Source organism: Protomyctophum parallelum (assembly GCF_964188405.1).
Source record: "Protomyctophum parallelum genome assembly, chromosome: 19".
Classification (NCBI taxonomy): domain Eukaryota; kingdom Metazoa; phylum Chordata; class Actinopteri; order Myctophiformes; family Myctophidae; genus Protomyctophum; species Protomyctophum parallelum.
This window is the reverse complement of record NC_139717.1, coordinates 34,685,338-34,700,994: the sequence shown is the minus strand read 5'-3', so window position 1 is coordinate 34,700,994 and position 15,657 is coordinate 34,685,338.

Genomic DNA, 15,657 nt, shown 5'->3' with positions numbered 1-15,657 from the left:
CCGCTAAGCGGGAGAGGTGTAAAATTCACAGCAGCAGACCTTCTACTGGGGTCAATGCTGACAAAAAGTACCGTTTCCGGACCCAGAATGGACACTGGACAAAGAGGCCTCCGCGAGGCAACTATCTGGACATACCCACACGTTCGGGGAGATGTCCTCTACCACACCACACTCTCCGCTAAGCGGGAGAGGTGTAAAATTCACAGCAGCAGACCTTCTACTGGGGTCAAGGCTGACAAAAAGTACCGTTTCCGGACCCAGAATGGACACTGGACAAAAGACGGCTCCGCGAGGCAACTATCTGGACATACCCACGCGTTCGGGGAGATGTCCTGTACCACACCCCACTCTCCGCTAAGCGGGAGAGGTGTAAAATTCACAGCAGCAGACCTTCTACTGTGGTCAACGCTGAAAAAAGTACCGTTTCCGGACCCAGAATGGACACTGGACAAAGAGGCCTCCACGAGGCAACTATCTGGACATACCCACGCGTTCGGGGAGATGTCCTCTACCACACCACACTCTCCGCTAAGCGGGAGAGGTGTAAAATTCACAGCAGCAGACCTTCTACTGGGGTCAACGCTCAAAAAAGTGCTGTGCCTTGGGGCATTGACATGAAATCACTTTCTCTACGCAAGCTAAGTCAGGTCAAGGAGTTACCTCTAGCTTTGGAATGGGTGTCACTTGTGTGCGTTGATTGCATCTGTCTGTGCATTTATGCATTTGTTTGTCCTGACGAAACTTGATTATTTCTCGACTGTTTATTTTCTCGTATGACACGACATAGAAACTACTTGTGACTACTGTCTTTGTGTGCTGTCGAGCGGATGTTCTTTGCATCAAAGGTATAGCCTGCTGTGTCATTCGATTCATTTGTCCAGATATGCCATTTATGATCTTTAAGGATGTACAATGACGCATATGGTGGCCTGTCGAAAAATACACACATACTGGTCAAAGCATACTCATTTTGGTGGTACAGACAGGATAAATTGAAAGTTTTTGGAATTTTTGTGCCAGCTCTTAACAGGAGAAGTAAGGTCTGTGGGCTGTTAATTACTTCATATGTTGATAAGCTCTTTTCCTGCTGACATGTTTCACATTGTTCAGATTGAGCAGGTAATATTTGTGCAATAGTGTCTAAGATGCCTTTTTGTGACACGTCAAGTGGCTGCACTATGAATTGTGACATGTTCTTTGTAGATGGTAAGGCCTTGTCACCACATTGAGTACAACTATACAGACTAAGACTTTTCAGGCAAAGCAGGTCATCTCCAAGGAAAGGAGACCGAAGTGTGTATTCTACAAAGCTGTTTAATATGGTGCATTCTTCTGTCCTAGAACATTTCTGAGACACTAATGACACTGATGTGTTGGCTAGATTGAATTTCTCAAGTTTCCGTCTAAATGTTGAGTCCTGCGCTGCTGCTTCTTCAAGCCGTGTGTGACATTTTTTGATAGCAGATGTCTGTTGTAGAAATGTTAGAATTGGTAATGGTATAGCTTCACACATACTGTCATTTAGACTTTCATTGCATAAAACCACATCATCATCATCTTCTTCCAAATTGTCCTCCGTTATTGTTCTGTTAATTGCTTTCAACTGTCCAGGCACAGAATGTACAGATGTCTGTATGTTTTGCTTGAACAACTGTGTGGACACCACACATACTCAACCAAACTACTAGTTTGTGTATAAAATCTAATGGGTCATTGTGCATTCCTAAGGCCAAGTAAGATGCTATTCACTAGTTGTTGAGTGACACCACAGATTGTTTTGCAATCAAATGTGTGACCTGGATTTTGAAAAAACGCTTGAATGAGAGCTGCTAAATTCCCCGGCATAGATGACAACTGAACCATCGAAGTAGGTGTCAATGGTTTCAATTTATCTTGTACTACTTGTAGATGCAGTATACCCACGCGTTCGGGGAGATGTCCTGTACCACACCCCACTCTCCGCTAAGTGGGAGAGGTGTAAAATTCACGGCAGCAGACCTTCTACTGAGGTCAACGCTCAAAAAAGTGCTGTGCCTTGGGGCATTGACAATTATTTAATTAACAAATTAAATAACCTTATTTTATTCTGAAGGCAACCGGATGTCTTAAATTAGCTAGCTCTCAGACAGGGAGTTGAACCCCATTCCGGTAAACCAGAAGTACCACAACCAGTGCCTTGGTTTTTGTTTTGTTTTACGAGGTCCATTCGTTGAAATGTAAATGTTGCATTGCAACGGTAAAGTAATTTCACAATTGACATTGTAGGCAATAATTAATAACGGTATGGCACCAGGCCAAAGCCATGGGGATAGAGTATGTTTTGCACTCTGAGTGAGTGTGTGTGTGTGTGTGTGTGTCCGTCAGTTTGTTAACAGCTAATCTCCAGCACCATTAACCCGGTCGATGCCAAATTTTGCACACACACTCCCTGGATGCCAACGATGAACCTCTGTCCCAAATTTTCCAGAACGGCCTGTATAGCACCACACATTTTTGTATGCCCTCCGAGACTATGGACTATAGCCTTTCGCTTTTCCGCGATTTAACCTTTTTTCAAATCGTGAACAATGATGAAGAATCGCGCACTATAGCATGCCACTTAATGACCTTGGGGTCATCAAGGTCATTGATATTGATCAATAACCTTGAGCAGTATAAATGACCTTCAATAAGACTAGTAAATGACCTTGACCAGTATAAATGACCTTGACAAGTACAAATGACCTTGACCAGTATAAATGACCGTGACCAGTATATGACTGACCAGTATAAATTACCTTCATGAGACTAGTAAATGACCTTGACCAGTATAAATGACCTTCATAAGACTAGTAAATGATCTTCACCAGTATGAATTACCTTGACCAGTATGCGGTCCGTGACCATGGACTATAGCCTTTCGCTTTTCCTTGATTTTCACCTTTTTTTTAAATCCTCAACAATGATGAAGAATCGCACACAATAGCGCGCCGCTCAATGACCTGAGACCATGGACCAATGAACCATGTAAATATAACACATTGAGCAGGGCACTGCAGGGAGTTGAACCCCGTTCCGGTAAACCAGAAGTCCGACACCAGTGCCTTAGTTTTTGTGTTGTTGTTCATTTACAGGTCCAGGTGTGCATACGCATGTGCGCCTGTGCGTGTGTAGGTGCATTTCAATGACCACTGTTGGACCCCATGGGGATCAAGGACCTCAGGGAGCCACCCATAATTCACAACGGTCACAGCGAACTCTGTTGCATCACAACTGGTGGCCAACAGTCGTAACCAACACCGCCACCGACCCACAGGAGAATACCATCGCACAGTGGTATCAGACCAACCACAATCAGCCAGCCCTCAAACCAAACCCTTCGACCTAGAAGAACTCGAAACTGCAATGGGAAAGTTGAAACCCGGAAAAGCAGCAGGGATTGATGACATACTGGCAGAAATTATACAGCACCTGGAACCTAACGCAAAGACCTGGCTCGTAGGGATGCTGAATACATGCATGGCACAGAAAACCATCCCTTCTGTCTGGAGAACGGCCAAAGTGGTTGCAATCCCTAAACCTGGCAAAGACCCATCATCCCCAAAGAGCTACCGACCCATTTCCCTCCTCTGCATCACCTACAAGAGAGGCTGCTACTCCAACGCCTCATGCCACTCATAGACACCAAACTGACTAAAGACCAAGCTGGTTTCCGTCCCGGCCGCTCCTGTGCTGGACAGAGCTCAACCTCACCCAACACATTGAGGATGGGTTTGAGGGAAAACAAATAACTGGAGCAGCAACTGGAGGGCGAAGCAAGCACGCAGGCAGCTTGTGCCTGCCTGCGTGCCTGCCTGCCTTCCTCATGTGGAAGCTGCATAGTTGAGTTTGTGTGTGTGTTTCTTTTTCTGTCTTTCTTTCTTAGGACGAAGATCAAGATAGACGCCGTTGGAAGGCTCAACACAAGCCGATGCCCCTAGAGATCCATCCCAAAGCTTCCCTCAGGGAGTCCAGCAAGCCAGCTAGCCAGCAAGCCCGCCCAGTCAGCCAACGCAGCCAGCCAGCTCCGCCAGTCAGCCAGTGTAGAAAGTCAGGCTGCCAAGCCAGCGCACATCAGCCCTTGCAGTCAACCATTGTAGCCATACCAGCCTTGCTCAGTCAGCTCAGCCAGGCCTCTCTCGAGGCCTGGCTCTCTGTCTGCCTGGCCCGGTCTGCCCCGCCCTGCCTTGCAGCAACAGAACCAGCCTTGCTGGCAAGCCAGCCAGCTCAGAATACGAGCTCAGCAAGCCAGCGCAGCTGGCAAGCACGCAGTTAGTCTAAACCAGTTTCAGACTGGCAGGCCAAGGCAGACAGACAGGAAGACAGAGGCGCCTAGGCAGGCAGACAGGCCAGGAAGGCAACAAAGTGCAGGCAGGGGGACTGTCCGGCCTAAGGCTGCGCTGCAAGGGTTGGAGCCTGGCCAGCTCCTGCTGGTCTAGACTGAGTGGCTGTGGCTGCACAGTAAGGCTGCGGTAACCTAGTCTGGGCTTGCTGCTGCACTGGCTTGCTCAGCTCGCATTCTGAGCTGGCTGGCTTTCCAGAAAGGCTGGTTCTGTTGCTGCAAGGCAGGGCAGGGCAGACCGGGCCAGGCAGACAGAGAGCCAGGCCTCAAGAGAGGCCTGGCTGAGCTGACTGAGCAAGGCTGGTATGGCTGCAATGGCTGACTGCAAGGGCTGATATGCTCTGGCTTGGCAGCCTGACTTTCTACACTGGCTGACTGGCGGAGCTGACTGGCTGCGTTGGCTGACTGGGCAGGCTTGCTGGCTAGCTGGCTTGCTGTGCTCCCTGAGGGAAGCTTTGGGATGGATCTCTAGGGGCATCGGCTAGTGTTGAGCCTTCCTATGGCGTCTACCTTGATCTCCGTCCTAAGAAAGAAAGACAGAAAAAGAAAGACACACACAAACCCAACTATGCAGCTTCCACCTGAGGAACCGAGACGCAAGAAAAGAACTGAGCGTCACTTGGGATGGTCACAAACTCTCCAACCATACCCACCCCATGTATCTTGGAGTTACACTGGACAGGACACTCTTCTTCAAAAAAACACCTGGAGAACACAAAAGCCACGGTCAACACCCACAATAACATCCTGTGAAAACTAGTGAACGCGCAGACCCACAAACAATCCGTGCAACTGCCATGGCCCTGTCTTTCTCTACAGCAGAGTATTCCTGCTCAAGCTGGAGCCGATCACGTCACACCAAATTGGTCGACACAGCCCTAAATGACACCTGTCGCATCATCACGGGATGGGTCAAGAAAACACCTGTCCCGTCCGTGCCTTTATGCGCTAGCCGGCACCTCCCCCCGCACATCAGACGACTGTGTAACGCTCAAGATGAATGGAAAACACAGGAGATAGACAGTGAAGTCTGGAATGAAATGATAGAGAACACCTCACACACACAGTTTCCTTTCGTGGCTGTTTACATTCGAGGGTCGCCGGTCCTCTCAAACGGAACAGTTTAACGTCATGCCCAGGACGAAAAGATATAGAGAACACCATAATGACAAATGACAAATAACAGCAGGAAGGCATGGGCCACAATCCACCGTCTTGGCAAAGACCACACCACCCATAATTCACAACGGTCACAGCAAATTCTGTTGCATCACAACTAGTGTAGGTATTGGATGGAGCCCGCACACCACAGGTATAAGAAAGACGTGATGCAGAGGAGGGAAATGGGTCGGTAGCTCTTCGGGGATAATGGGTCTTTGCCAGGTTTAGGGATTGCAACCACTTTGGCCTTTTTCCAGACAGAAGGGGTGGTTTTCTGTGCTGTGCATGTGTTCAGCATCCCCACAAGCCAGGGCCTTGAGTTAGGTCCCAGGTGCTGTATCATTTCTGCCAGTAGGTCATCAATCCCTGCTGCTTTTCCGGGTTTCAACTTTCCCATTGCAGTTTCAAGTTCTTCTAGGTCGAAGGGTTTGGTTTGAGTGATGGCTGATTATGGTTGGTCTGATACCACTGTGCGATGGTATTCTATGTGGGTCGGTGGCGGTGTTGGTTACAACTGTTGGCCACCAGTTGTGACCAAGACCGCCACCAACCCACAGGAGAATACCATCGCACAGTGGTATCAGACCAACCACAATCAGCCAGCCTTCAAACCAAACCCTTCGACCTAGAAGAACGTGAAACTGCAATGGGAAAGTTGAAACCCGGAAAAGCAGCAGGGATTGATGACCTACTAGCAGAAATGATACAGCACCTGGGACCTAACGGAAAGACCTGGCTTGTGGGGATGCTGAACACATGCATAGCACAGAAAACCATCCCTTCTGTCTGGAAAAAGGCCAAAGTGGTTGCAATCCCTAAACCTGGCAAAGACCCATTATCCCCAAAGAGCTACCGACCCATTTCCCTCCTCTGCATCACCTACAAGCCTATCCCGTCACACCAAATTGGTCGACACAGCCCTAAATGACACCTGTGGCATCATCATAGGATGCATCAAGACAACACCTGACCCTGTCCCAACACCTGTTTACATTCGAGGGTCGCCGGTCCTCTCGAACGGAACAGTTTAACGTCATGCCCAGGACGAAAAGATATAGAGAACACCAACATGACAAATAACAGCAGGAAGGCATGGGCCACAATCCACCGTCTTGGCAAAGACCACACCACCCATAATTCACAACGGTCACAGCAAACTCTATTGCATCACAACTGGTGTAGTTATTGGATGGAGCCCGCACACCACCAAAAAAAAGAAAAACAACATACTATAGTATGCCCTCCGTGACCATGGACTTTAGCCTTTCGCTTTTCTGCAATTTAACCTTTTTTTAAATCCTCAACAATGATGAAGAATCGCGCACTATAGCGTGCCACTTAATGACCTTGACCAATATCAATGACCTTGAGCAGTATAAATTACCTTCAATAAGACTAGTAAATGACCTTGACCAGTATAAATGACCTTGACAAGTACAAATGACCTTGACCAGTATAAATGACCTTCACCAGTAGAAATGACCATGACCAGTATATGACTGTGACCAGTATAAATTACCTTCATGAGACTAGTAATTGACCTTGACCAGTATAAATGACCTTTAGAAGACTAGTAAATGATCTTCACCAGTATAAATGACCTTTAGAAGACTAGTAAATGATCTTCACCAGTATAAATGACCTTGACCAGTATGCGGTCCGTGACCATGGACTATAGCCTTTTGCTTTTCCTTGATTTTCACCTTTAAAAAATCCTCAACAATGATGAAGAATCGCACACTATAGCGCGCCGCTCAATGACCTGAGACCATGGACCAATGAATGAAATACAACACATTGAGCAGGGCACTGCAGGGAGTTGAACCCCGTTCCGGTAAACCAGAAGTCCGACACCAGTGCCTTAGTTTTTGTGTTGTTGTTCATTTAAAGGTCCAGGTGTGCATACGCATGTGCCCCTGTGTGTGTAGGTGCATGTGTGCATGTGTGTGCACGCTTCAATGACCACTGTTGGACCCAATGGCGATCAAGGACCTCAGGGAGCCACCCATAATTCACAACAGTCACAGCGAACTCTGTTGCATCACAACTGGTGGCCAACAGTCGTAACCAACACCGCCACGACCCACAGGAGAATACCATCGCACAGTGGTATCAGACCAACCACAATCAGCCAGCCAGCCCTCAAACCAAACCCTTCGACCTAGAAGAACTCAAAACTGCAATGGGAAAGTTGAAACCCGGAAAAGCAGCAGGGATTGATGACATACTGGCAGAAATTATACAGCACCTGGAACCTAACGCAAAGACCTGGCTCGTGGGGATGCTGAACACATGCATGGCACAGAAAACCATCACTTCTGTCTGGAGAAAAGCCAAAGTGGTTGCAATCCCCAAACCTGGCAAAGACCCATCATCCTCAAAGAGCTACCGACCCATTTCCCTCCTCTGCATCACCTACAAGAGAGGCTGCTACTCCAACGCCTCATACCACTCATAGACACCAAGCTGACTAAAGACCAAGTTGGTTTCCGTCCCGTCCTGTGCTGGACAGAGCTCAACCTCACCCAACACATTGAGGATGGGTTTGAGGGAAAACAAATAACTGGAGCAGCAACTGGAGGGCGAAGCAAGCACGCAGGCAGCTTGTGCCTGCCTGCGTGCCTGCCTGCCTTCCTCATGTGGAAGCTGCATAGTTGAGTTTGTGTGTGTGTTTCTTTTTCTGTCTTTCTTTCTTAGGACGAAGATCAAGGTAGACGCCGTTGGAAGGCTCAACACAAGCCGATGCCCCTAGAGATCCATCCCAAAGCTTCCCTCAGGGAGTCCAGCAAGCCAGCTAGCCAGCAAGCCCGCCCAGTCAGCCAACGCAGCCAGCCAGCTCCGCCAGTCAGCCAGTGTAGAAAGTCAGGCTGCCAAGCCAGCGCACATCAGCCCTTGGAGTCAACCATTGTAGCCATACCAGCCTTGCTCAGTCAGCTCAGCCAGGCCTCTCTCGAGGCCTGGCTCTCTGTCTGCCTGGCCCGGTCTGCCCCGCCCTGCCTTGCAGCAACAGAACCAGCCTTGCTGGCAAGCCAGCCAGCTCAGAATACGAGCTCAGCAAGCCAGCGCAGCTGGCAAGCACGCAGTTAGTCTAAACCAGTTTCAGACTGGCAGGCCAAGGCAGACAGACAGGAAGACCGAGGCGCCTAGGCAGGCAGACAGGCCAGGAAGGCAACAAAGTGCAGGCAGGGGGACTGTCCGGCCTAAGGCTGCGCTGCAAGGGTTGGAGCCTGGCCAGCTCCTGCTGGTCTAGACTGAGTGGCTGTGGCTGCACAGTAAGGCTGCGGTAACCTAGTCTGGGCTTGCTGCTGCACTGGCTTGCTCAGCTCGCATTCTGAGCTGGCTGGCTTTCCAGAAAGGCTGGTTCTGTTGCTGCAAGGCAGGGCAGGGCAGACCGGGCCAGGCAGACAGAGAGCCAGGCCTCAAGAGAGGCCTGGCTGAGCTGACTGAGCAAGGCTGGTATGGCTGCAATGGCTGACTGCAAGGGCTGATATGCTCTGGCTTGGCAGCCTGACTTTCTACACTGGCTGACTGGCGGAGCTGACTGGCTGCGTTGGCTGACTGGGCAGGCTTGCTGGCTAGCTGGCTTGCTGTGCTCCCTGAGGGAAGCTTTGGGATGGATCTCTAGGGGCATCGGCTAGTGTTGAGCCTTCCTATGGCGTCTACCTTGATCTCCGTCCTAAGAAAGAAAGACAGAAAAAGAAAGACACACAAACCCAACTATGCAGCTTCCACCTGAGGAACCGAGACGCGAGAAAAGAACTGAGCGTCACTTGGGATGGTCACAAACTCTGCAACCATACCCACCCCATGTATCTTGGAGTTACACTGGACAGGACACTCTTCTTCAAAAAAACACCTGGAGAACACAAAAGCCACGGTCAACACCCACAATAACATCCTGTGAAAACTAGTGAACTCCCAAGTGGGGCGCAGACCCACAAACAATCCGTGCAACTGCCATGGCCCTGTCTTTCTCTACAGCAGAGTATGCCTGCTCAAGCTGGAGCCGATCACGTCACACCAAATTGGTCGACACAGCCCTAAATGACACCTGTCGCATCATCACGGGATGGGTCAAGACAACACCTGTCCCGTCCGTGCCTTTATGCGCTAGCCGGCACCTCCCCCCGCACATCAGACGACTGTGTAACGCTCAAGATGAATGGAAAACACAGGAGATAGACAGTGAAGTCTGGAATGAAATGATAGAGAACACCTCACACACACAGTTTCCTTTCGTGGCCGTTTACATTCGAGGGTCGCCGGTCCTCTCGAACGGAACAGTTTAACGTCATGCCCAGGACGAAAAGATATAGAGAACACCATAATGACAAATAACAGCAGGAAGGCATGGGCCACAATCCACCGTCTTGGCAAAGACCACACCACCCATAATTCACAACGGTCACAGCAAACTCTGTTGCATCACAACTGGTGTAGGTATTGGATGGAGCCCGCACACCACAGGTATAAGAAAGACGTGATGCAGAGGAGGGAAATGGGTCGGTAGCTCTTCGGGGATAATGGGTCTTTGCCAGGTTTAGGGATTGCAACTACTCCAGCCTTTTTCCAAACAGAAGGGATGGTTTTCTGTGCTATGCATGTGTTCAGCATCCCCACAAGCCAGGTCCTTGCGATAGGTCCCAGGTGCTGTATCATTTCTGCCAGTATGCCATCAATCCCTGCTGCTTTTCCGGGTTTCAACTTTCCCATTGCAGTTTCACGTTCTTCTAAGTCGAAGGGTTTGGTTTGAGGGCTGGCTGATTGTGGTTGGTCTGATACCACTGTGCGATGGTATTCTATGTGGGTCGGTGGCGGTGTTGGTTACAACTGTTGGCCACCAGTTGTGACCAAGACCGCCACCGACCCACAGGAGAATACCATCGCACAGTGGTATCAGACCAACCACAATCAGCCAGCCCTCAAACCAAACCCTTCGACCTAGAAGAACTTGAAACTGCAATGGGAAAGTTGAAACCCGGAAAAGCAGCAGGGATTGATGACCTACTGGCAGAAATGTTACAGCACCTGGGACCCAACGCAAAGACCTGGCTTGTGGGGATTCTGAACACATGCATAGCACAGAAAACCATCCCTTCTGTCTGGGAAAAGGCCAAAGTGGTTGCAATCCCTAAACCTGGCAAAGACCCACTATCCACAAAGAGCTACCGACCCATTTCCCTCTGCATCACCTACAAGGCTATATGAGAAGCTGCTACTCCAACGCCTTGTTGCCAATCATAGATACCAAGCTGACTAAAGACCAAGCTGGTTTCCGTCCCAGCCGCTCCTGTGCTGGACAGAGCTCAACCTCACCCAACACATTGAGGATGGGTTTGAGGGGAAACAAATAACTGGAGCAGCATTCAGAGATCTCTCTGCTGCCTACGACACTGTCCAACACCGCACAATGGTCAGGAAAAGCCTCCTCAACAACAGCCGCTTCTATGTCCAGTTAAATGACCAGAGGAGTAAATGGAAAGCCCAAAAGAACGGCCTCCAACAAGGTAGCGTGCTCGCCCCCCTCCTTTTCATTATCTACACAAACGACCAGCCACTACCCAATGCCTAATGCCAGCGTTTCATCTACGCCGACAACCTCTGCATTACGACCCAACAAGCAGACTTCCAGAAGATTGAGTCTGTCCTTGAAAGTGCCCTCCAAGAAATGTCAAGCTACTACAATACAACCACCTGAAACCCAACCTATAGAGAACACCTCACACACACATAATTTCCTTTCGTGGCCGTTTACATTCGAGGGTCGCTGGTCCTCTCGAACGGAACAGTTTAACGTCATGCCCAGGACGAAAAGATATAGAGAACACCAACATGTCAAATAACAGCAGGAAGGCATGGGCCACAATCCACCGTCTTGGCAAAAACCACACCACCCATAATTCACAACGGTCACAGCAAACTCTGTTGCATCACAACTGGTGTAGGTATTGGATGGAGCCTGCACACCACAGGTATAAGAAAGACGTTCTTTGTTGAAATACTGACAGCGTTTCGATCCATTTGATCTTCATCAGGTCATGTGTACACAAAACATACACTTTTATACTAAGGGAGTGCCCCCATTAAACAATCAAAATACCACATTTTGGTGCCCCTCCCATCACTGCAGGTGTGACACGTCAACCCTGAGTGAGTAGGTGGGGACCCAGACATATTGATGTAAATATAGTCTGTTCAGAAATTGTAGTGCCTCTCATAGAGCTTGTAGGTGATGCAGAGGAGGGAAATGGGTCGGTAGCTCTTCGGGGATAATGGGTCTTTGCCAGGTTTAGGGATTGCAACTACTCCAGCCTTTTTCCAAACAGAAGGGATGGTTTTCTGTGCTATGCATGTGTTCAGCATCCCCACAAGCCAGGTCCTTGCGATAGGTCCCAGGTGCTGTATCATTTCTGCCAGTATGCCATCAATCTCTGCTGCTTTTCCGGGTTTCAACTTTCCCATTGCAGTTTCACGTTCTTCTAAGTCGAAGGGTTTGGTTTGAGGGCTGGCTGATTGTGGTTGGTCTGATACCACTGTGCGATGGTATTCTATGTGGGTCGGTGGCGGTGTTGGTTACAACTGTTGGCCACCAGTTGTGACCAAGACCGCCACCGACCCACAGGAGAATACCATCGCACAGTGGTATCAGACCAACCACAATCAGCCAGCCCTCAAACCAAACCCTTCGACCTAGAAGAACTTGAAACTGCAATGGGAAAGTTGAAACCCGGAAAAGCAGCAGGGATTGATGACCTACTGGCAGAAATGTTACAGCACCTGGGACCCAACGCAAAGACCTGGCTTGTGGGGATGCTGAACACATGCATAGCACAGAAAACCATCCCTTCTGTCTGGGAAAAGGCCAACGTGGTTGCAATCCCTAAACCTGGCATAGACCCATTATCCACAAAGAGCTACCGACCCATTTCCCTCTGCATCACCTACAAGGCTATATGAGAAGCTGCTACTCCAACGCCTTGTTGCCACTCATAGATACCAAGCTGACTAAAGACCAAGCTGGTTTCCGTCCCAGCCGCTCCTGTGCTGGACAGAGCTCAACCTCACCCAACACATTGAGGATGGGTTTGAGGGGAAACAAATAACTGGAGCAGCATTCAGAGATCTCTCTGCTGCCTACGACACTGTCCAACACCGCACAATGGTCAGGAAAAGCCTCCTCAACAACAGGCGCTTCTATGTTCAGTTAAATGACCAGAGGAGTAAATGGAAAGCCGAAAAGAACGGCCTCCCACAAGGTAGCGCGCTCGCCCCCCTCCTTTTCAATATCTAAACAAACGACCAGCCACTTGAAACCCAACCCATCAAAAACCCAATTATGCAGCTTCCACCTGAGGAACCGAGACGCAAAAAAAGAACTGAGCATCACAAACTCTCAAACCATACCCACCCCATGTAACTTGGAGTTACACTGGACAGTTTAACGTCATGCCCAGGACGAAAAGTTATAGAGAACACCAACATGACAAACCCTACACTTAAACCCTCTATATTTAATAAAAAACAATTCTGGACAGGAATCCTGTATTGCAGGGGTGCCCAAAAGGTACATCGTGATCTACCAGTAATCACAAAGGCTGTGCAGGTAGACCATATGGCATGCCCCTGTATATAATCTATCACTTGAATTAAGGTGACTTGACACCAGCTCAAATGTTGCACACAAACATCAGTAGCAAAAGTACAAAGTTATTGTGACAGTAATAATTGCTATAGTGTGTGTTCAGTAACAGGAATATTCCTGTCTCTCCAGCTCTTTAATAAATAGAAAAGGGTTTAATCAGGAGTTGTAGTAGCCACAGGATAATCTAAGCGGTGGATATTGCTCTTGTCTTCATGTCTTTATGTATGTAAATTGTCTTGTTGTTTGTGTCAAATGCGTGTATATGTGTTCTGCATATACTTGGCTGCTGTGTTGCAAGATAATGGGAGTTACTGATACTATGGGAGTGAATGGGAGTGAAAGGGAGGTACTGTTACTATGGGACTGATACTATGGGAGTGCATGGGAGTGGATGGGAGTGAATGGGAGGTATTGTTACTATGGGACTGATACTATTTGAGTGAATGGGAGTGAATGGGAGGTACTCTTACTATGGGACTGATACGATGAGAGTGAATGGGACTGAATGGGGTGTACTGTTACTATGTGACTGAATGGGAGTGAATAAAAGTGAATGGGAGTGAATGGGACTGAATGAGAGGTACCGTTACTATGGGACTGTGTTTAACAAAAAACTGGAGAGACCGGGAGACCTCTGTTACTGAACAAACACTATAGCAATGATTTTGTCACAATATAGAGCTATTTAACACTGTTACTGAACACACACTATAGCAATGATTACTGTCACACTATAGAGCTATTTAACACTGTTACTGAACACACACTATAGCAATGATTACTGTCACACTATAGAGCTATTTAACACTGTTACTGAACACACACTATAGCAATGATTACTGTCACACTATAGAGCTATTTAACACTGTTACTGAACACACACTATAGCAATGATTACTGTCACACTATAGAGCTATTTAACACTGTTACTGAACACACACTATAGCAATGATTACTGTCACACTATAGAGCTATTTAACACTGTTACTGAACACACACTCTATAGCAATGATTACTGTCACAATACAGAGCAATTTAATTTAGGTAACCAAATTGACCCCAATAGTAGATCTTTACACTCTCAATAGTTCAATTGTTGTTAAGCATCTGCTTAATTTCCAAAAAACTACACAATTAGAGAATGTAGAAGATTGCTACTTTTGATCCTTGGATTTTATAATGCTGATTGTAGCATAGCGATAGTGGTTAGTGACTGAGCTTTGTTAACATGAGTGCCCGGGATCGTTTCCCACCAATTTCAAAGAATGTTTGTTGCTTCGTGCCAATTTTCACAGAATGTTTGTCCTTTTACCTACCAGACAATACTCTTCTCACCTCTAGTCGATTATTTATTCAGCGTTTGAGCCACGGACCAACATTTGAGGCCATCTAGTCTCTCAGACCCATTTGAGCCACTGACCACCATTGTGAGAGTCTATTAATGTGAAATGGTGGTCCGTGGCTCAAACATGTTATCACTTTTGAAGTTACTTGTTGTGTTTAGATATGTAAATACTACTCTTTAAAGCCGTGTTTCGGTAGTCGAGTGGGTACTGTCGACGGTTAGTAAACATTGAGGCCGGGCATAGTTGTTTATAAACCTTCGACACTAACCATTCGGCTACTGAAACACTGTTTTACAGTTTCGTACAAACATCATATATAAACATCATAACAAGTAACTTCAAGTGATAGACGTTTGAACACACAAACAACAACAGCGTTAAGTATTAAATAACATTTATCACTTACTTGCTCCGAAGACCGATGGTGACGTGGCACTTCCAAACAAACACTGACCAAACCTACCTCCACGCGTCTCTTCCGTATTTGAGGGCGGCGGCACTTCCTTCCGGTGTGAGGCCACGCCCGCGAGATTTAACCGCGAATCATATTGTAGTCATATTGCCCCTACGTTACATCCGGGTCCCTTGGTCCCATCCGCTTCTAATGCAAAATAGCTACATATGAACGCGTGAATCTTCTTTTTTTTTTACAATAACGTTATTTGTCAGAAAGGAAGCCATTGAGGGTTAAAATGGGTCTTAATGCTTCCAACTCATATAACTGTCACCAACAACACTTTTAATGATATTACATGAAGCAGACAGCCCTGTGATGAAACCTTTAGCATTACACTGTGGTTAATACGTTTTTATTCACAATGGAATGTTATTGTACTCTTAATATATCATGGTGTAGCACAGCACAGTAGATTCATATTTCAATCGATCTGGGATGTTAAAATTGTGCAAAACTCTGTTCAATGAATGGCCTCTTCTGCTACATTAAAAATTACTAAACATTAAACGTTACTTATACCTGTTATTGAGACTCCTATAAAGCATGTTGACATGGATAGCTTGGTTAGTAGTATCTCTGTTAGTTAATGCAGTTTGATTGATTCAATTAATAGCCTATTTTATTAGACAAAAATGTAGAACAGTAGTGTCATAGAGTGGAAAATGCCATTTGGTTTAATGTCACAGAATGC